This window comes from Oncorhynchus tshawytscha, linkage group LG13, assembly GCF_018296145.1.
Source record: "Oncorhynchus tshawytscha isolate Ot180627B linkage group LG13, Otsh_v2.0, whole genome shotgun sequence".
Classification (NCBI taxonomy): domain Eukaryota; kingdom Metazoa; phylum Chordata; class Actinopteri; order Salmoniformes; family Salmonidae; genus Oncorhynchus; species Oncorhynchus tshawytscha.
In genome coordinates, this window is record NC_056441.1 from 85,118,332 (window position 1) to 85,125,186 (window position 6,855).

Genomic DNA, 6,855 nt, shown 5'->3' on the forward strand with positions numbered 1-6,855 from the left:
ACACACACACACACAGAGACAAAAACACACTCACACTGACTGGGTGACGAAGGAATCATGTGTAGGGGGTCTGTAGGTTCTGTCAGACAGACTCAATACTAACACTTACAGCAAGTGTACACACTACGTAATATTTATTGGTATTGTTCATATAGACGTGTTTCATTATGACACTTTATAAGAGCACATACAATTATTAACAACGTAATATAGTGAAGTTAGAGCAGGAAAATAACATGTCCAAACAGAATTGACATTCCCCTGTTGAAATTAATATCAACGAGCCCTAAATCACGATGTGAGTACATTTATTAAGTTCATATTTGGACATCATGTGTTTCTTGGTAGTTTCTTATTGGACATAATGTGTTTCTTGGTGGTTTCTAATTGGACATAATTTCTTTCTTGGTGGTTTCTAATTGGACAACGTGTTTCTTGGTGGTTTCTAATTGGACAACATGTGTTTCTTGGTGGTTTCTAATTGGACAACATGTGTTTCTTGGTGGTTTCTAATTGGACAACATGTGTTTCTTGGTGGTTTCTAATTGGACAACATGTGTTTCTTGGTGTTTCTCTCTGGTTTCAGAAGGATGATGTAACACTTTGGAGCAAACAGACAGAACAGCAGCCCAAAGCTGGAGGCCAGGATGGCAAAGATCTCTACAGCTACTGTGTACTTCCCAGGAGAGCTGACGTAGGCAGGGATGAAGGAGATCCACACGGCACAGAAGATCAGCATGCTGAAGGTGATGAACTTGGCCTCGTTGAAGTTGTCTGGGAGTTTCCTGGCCAGGAAGGCTAAGAGAAGACAGAGGGAGGCCAGCAGGCCAATGTAGCCCAGCACCAGAGAGAAGCCGACCACAGAGCCCACCTCACACTCCAGGACGACCCTCGGGCCCCGACCCTCTCTGCCTCTCCTCTCAGCAGGTCGGGGTGGAGCTAAGGCCAGCCACAGCACACAGATCAGCACCTGTGTAAGGGAACGGAAGTGGATGGAAAACTAGTTATCTTGAGTTATCTTAACGAGTTATCTTGAAAACAAATAATATGATCAATGAAGGAAACAACTACATTCCCATAGAATACAGTAAAAACTAGATGTTCACCTGGATGAGTGTGCAGAGTGAGATACCCATCCTCTGCTGGGTGGGGCTGAAGTATCTCATCAGATTCTCTCCAGGCAGAGTGGCCCTGAAGGCCACCAGCACCACCACAGTCCTGCTGAGCAGACAGGAGATGCAGAACACAAAGCTTATACCAAACAGGGTGTGTCTCAGCATGCACGTCCATGGCTTCGGCTGGCCAATGAAAACCAGAGCACACAGGAAGCAGATCTTGAGTGACAGCAGGAGCAGGAAGCTGAGCTCAGAGTTGTTGGCTTTCACCTGGAACGAGAGAGAAAGATAATTTACACAATGACATGTCAAAAATCCCATCTTTATATGACACAATCTCATCTCTGCCCAGTACCTCTATATATGATCATATGATTCAACTCACCAGGGCCGTGTGACGGTGGTAGAGGAAGGTGGCCAGGGCACCGGCTGTGAGTGTTGCCCCGGAAACTGAGATGACAGACAGGATGACGCCCATGGTGTCGCTGAAGGAGAGGAAGTCCACCAGCTGGGCGATGCAGGCCGTACGATCAGGGTTGGACCAGAACCGCTCTGGACACCTAATACACTCAACTGACCCTGATAAAGAAGGAAGAAGAATGAGGAGTCCAAATCAGAACCAATCAGGATTGAGGAAAAATATGAATTGTAATCAGAACCGTTGACAGACTACCTGTTGTGTTGCTGATCTCTCCCTCAGCACAGGACAGACAGTCAAAGCAGCACACAGGCCTCCCCTTCTGTACCGCATGCCTGGTACCAGGGGGACAGTCAGCACTGCATACAGACACAGGGACCTACCAGAGGGGGGGAGAGGATGAAGCCATCATTTTCAAAATCATTGCTATTATCATAATTATTTCACAGACAGGCAGGCTTGCTGGACCCCTCTGGGAAGTATGCCAGGAAAATGACCACACAAATATCTCAAATTCAGTGTAATTTAACTCCAGAGTTGCGCTGCAGTCTAAGGCACATATGAGTGCAAGAGGTGTAACTACTGTCCCTGGTTCGAATCCAGGCTGTATCACATTAGGCAGTGATTCGGAGTCCCATATGGCGATGCACAATTGGCCCAGCATCATGCCGTCATTGTATATAACATTTGTTCTTAACTGACTTGTCTCATTAAATGAATGTTAAATGAAAATAAAAGATGTCGATGTCAGAGCTTTCACTCTGAGGTAAATTCCTGTTATCCATTTGGTCTTTCTCTTTTCTGTATGGCTCAGGGTGATAAAATAAACAATTATCACGCACACACACACACACACACACACACGCACACGCACACGCACACGCACACGCACACGCACACGCACACACACACACACACACACACACACACACACACACACGCACGCACACACACACACACACACAAAACTGAACAGTTCTAACCTCATCTCCGCTGCCCCCACCCCACACCACTTTATCCATGTTGATGTGAAACTGGTCGTCCGATCCCTCAGAGGACAGAAAACGTCCGACCTGGACAAACTCTGCCATCCCCTCGGGGGTCACATGCCAGTTGATGATGTCATAAGAGGCAGGCGGATCACCATTCATGTCAAAGTGGAAAGATTCCCCCACAGGAGTACTGAAGTTCACTCCCCTCAGATAATGAACAATCTCAAAGAGAAAAGGGCATTTGAACAGGATTAAGAGTTAGAACCAGTTGTGGCTTTTGTTCTTCAGTATTCAAACCTTACAAAGTGTTTTCACTGTATCCTAACTGGAAACATTAGTGTTCTTAACTTGAAAACAGATCAACATGTTATTCTCACCTGGCTGGGCTGAAGCTTCCTGATATCAGGGCACTGTCCACCATTAAAGACTCCGTCCCCTGGTCGACAGGCCATCATATCCTGTATGGCATAGGCGATGGCGTACACAGCCTTGTACACATTATAGCTGGCTCTCAGCTGAGACACGTCAGCATACTGGCTGTCCCCCTCACCTAGGATTGACACTTTATTTTACTGAGATAGCATTGGGAATCAGGACAAAAAAAGTGAGCTTTAGGTGTAAAGTCTCCCTCACGTATGACCTCTGACCCAGTACACTGTCGCCTGGACGACAGTGTCACGCTGGGGTCAACGCCCAGAGAACACCCAAACATCTCCTCCCACAATTCTCTCAGGAAGGGGTCGGACTTCTGGTGGTCCCCGTCTGGATGGAGGCGTGTAAGGAAAGTCCCCAGGCCGGGAATGTCAGCTTTCTTCAGTGCAAAACCGATTGTCCCGGCAAGAGAGGGCATGTTTTTCGGGAGGCGATAGTAGAGTAGGTGACCCAGGCTTCTGAGGCAATCCACTGCTTATCTGTAATGTTCTGACGGACAACCTCTTCCATCAGGGCCTGGAGAAGGAAATTGTTAAAAAGATCAAGATAGTCAAGATGAAATGCAAGATTATCAATTAAATGCAAGATTATCAATTATCAATTGTGTCAGTAAAGGGCATCAAGACACGATAAGACACAAGGACACTGCTACAGCTGTGTTACAAATCATTACCAATACTCTGACTGGTAACTGCTCACCCCGGAATGACCTGTGAATCCTACAAATGCCACCACCACTCTGGCAGTAGATCCTTTGATGGTGTCCACTATGTGCCTGATCTGTCTCTTAGACGGTACCTTGGGGATGACCATCAGTGAGAGAAAGGGAAGAGAGTCAGAGAAAATCAAAGAAAGCGTATATGTTAGACTGGAAGAGAGGGGTAGTCAGAGTGAAAGAGAGAGAGAAAGATAGAGCAAAAGAGAGAGTGTACATTGTCAGATCAGCAGAGTGAGGTCGTACCTTGGGGATGACCTCGGAGTAAGCGACACACACCCCAGATCCCTGGAGCTCTTGGAGAAGCAGCTGAACCCCAAACTTGCCATAGTCACCATCCCCTGACAACAGACCCACCCACACCCAGCCCAGCTGACGCAGCAGCCTGGCCATGCCCCGAGCCTGGAAGGCATCGCTGGGTACCGTACGGAAGAATGAGGGGTACCTCCAGGTGTCACTCAAACACGCACAGGTGGCAAAGTAACTCACCTGGGAGAGAAGAGAGTGAGAGAGAGAGAGAGAGAGAGAAAGAGAGAGAGAGAGATCGTGAGAGAGACAGCGAGAGAGAGAGAGAGAGAGTTAAGGATAATTATAATTTGTAAATGACAGAGAGCAGAGGGAGAAGGAAAGTAAACTTTAGAGAGAGAGAAATCTAGATAGAGATTGAAACGTCATGTGAAAAGAGTCATCATCTCATCCTAACCCAACCTGTAATCCAACCCCTGCCTCACCAGGGGTAAATCAAACGGCCCGAGGGTCTGTGCCACCACGATGGAAGCTGAGGAGCGGGCATCCCCGATGATGACGGGAACCTCAGGGGTTGTGCCACACTCTGTGCCCACCACGGAGGCCTCCTTGCCGGTCACCATGGCTAGGGCTGCCCCCAGGGTGGTGCCCTCTGACAGGCATGTGTCAGATGCCAGGAACCCCAGCGTGAGGTTAGGCAGGAGGGCTGGGTCACGGTTAATCTCCTCCACAGCAAAGATCATAGTCTGGAGCCAGCGGTAAGCACGCTGGTTGAACCTGACAGACGGAAGAAAGGAAGAAACAGAGATAGGAGGTAACTGAATACACATTACCTTCAGGTGAAAACACAATGACAAAAAGCTGTTATCAAACAAGCTGCATACATTGTACAGGTAGAATTTCCCTTAATGCTCCTGAACTCCTGCTCTGACAGAGGGGCTTCCACATGGATGGGGAACAGGCCCCCAATGACCACATCTCCTGCCCGATAAACACTGCCAGAGACGGGCTTAGCTTCCAGCCGACAAGCCCCCTCTCCACCTCCATCCAGACCCCAGACAGACCCAGGGACATGGAGACAGTAGAGCAGCCACAGCCAACCACACAGGCTCATCACCTGGAGAGAGACAAGTCTGAAGACTGGGAGAGTTCCGTCACCTGTTGGAGATAGACCAAACCAAGAACTTGCAGACAGAACACTCTGTAAACAGAACGATATTAACAAAAAGTGCCATCAGTGAAGATATACACCACAGACACCTGTAACCAGATGTGAAAAAACAGCGATTGACACACAAAATCTTGTTCTACCTCTGCCCTATCTGGCAACAGCAAGCCTTATCCTGGTGAGACAGACAGACAGAGAGAGAGAGAGAGGATGAGTGTCTGTCAGTCTGGCATCTCCTTCAGAGTGTGAGAGTGAAAGAGGGAGAGGAAGAGGAGAGAAGGGGAGCTGCTGATATAGGGAGAAATGAGCCCCCGGCTAAAAAACAAGCACACGGCCACCAGGGGGTGCTTGTAGGGAGGACGGGGCAGGAGGGGGTTAATTGGGGACTTGTTATTGGAGGATAACTTGGGGAGCAGGTAATTGGGGGTAATTGGAGAAAGCCTGTGAGGGTGATGTTATTGAAGGTAATTTGTAGTACAGGAGATACAGTATCTGTTCTTCAACAACATCTGATGGATCCATTCAGACAATATTACATCATACTGTACTTTAAATTATTTTATTAATTGTGGCTAAATGGATTGGCGAGATGGGTAGAGAGTGAGAGAGAGAGAGTGATGGAGAACGAGAGAGCGAGATAGAGACAGAGAGAGTGTGAGAGACAGAGAAAGAGAGAGAGAGAGAAAGAGAGAGAGAGTCATGCAGAAGAACAGCTCCTGACTTTTTATAACTTTCTGGTTGTCAAGAGTGAGTTTAACACATGCGTGTCAAATGTGCCAGCTAGCTTACCATCTAACTCCAACTGTTTACTGGTGGTAACCATGGCAACACCAGCAGCAGCAGACAGAGAGACTTTCCCCCCTTTTTTTGAATTTCAAGCAGAAGAGAAGGGAAGAATCCATTTTAAACACAGAATTCTGAGGGAGAACCGGGATACTTTCTTTGCAGACTGCTCACACAACAGGACTGTTACAAACCTGTTATTTTACACAGACCACACTACAGCTGGAACCAGGCATTTCAGCTGTACAACAAAGAAAGGCATCTGCAAGGGAAGGCAAATACACATTTTTGAGGACAGCGAGAAGGACCAGGAAAACAGGTTTCTGAGGGTAAACATGCACCAGAACGGCACTGTCATGGTCCAGGGCAGTGACGCTGCACTCAGCTCTTTTGTGCAGGACTTCCCCACGTGCAGGACTTCCCTAAGGAAGATAGCGGAATCCAAAAAAGACAAGGACAGCCCCCTGACCTCTCTCCTCAGGCACCCCAACAGCACGAGCCCAGGCCCAGACCTACAACCACACAACAGGTCTATCCTGCCCCCTACCTGCCTACAACCAACATAGTCAAGACCACCATCTGCCTGCTGAGATACAGGCTCTCCGTGTTAGAGTTAGAGGTATGGGTTACTGACCTAAAGGAGCAGCCCCTCAGCTACACCACCTACAGCCCAGACACATAGCTTCTACAGGACAGGATCAACCAGTGCAGGTCCCAGCTGAATAACTCTGTCTAGGAGCTGAGAGAGAGCCTTACCACAGCGCTTGAGGAGGTAAAAGCCACCATGAAGAGAGAGCTGGTGCAGGTAAAGGAGGAGATGGCAAAGGAGTTGTCTGTTATCAAGAGGGTGCTACAGCAGATAGAGCAGACTGTAGAGACTCCTAGAGAGAAACTGCAGCCTCTCACCACCCCTAACACCCCCACTCACCCACCTCTACCCTCTTCATATATGACACTCATAGGACTTCATGTTACACAATAGATGT

The 6,855-nt window shown here is 48.1% G+C and overlaps 1 pseudogene; it reads right to left on the reverse strand.

Moving 5' to 3' along the window:
- Positions 1-538: 538 nt before the first annotated feature.
- On the reverse strand, positions 539-5,056 carry LOC112237201 (annotated as a pseudogene).
- Between the last annotated feature and the right edge of the window lie 1,799 nt (positions 5,057-6,855).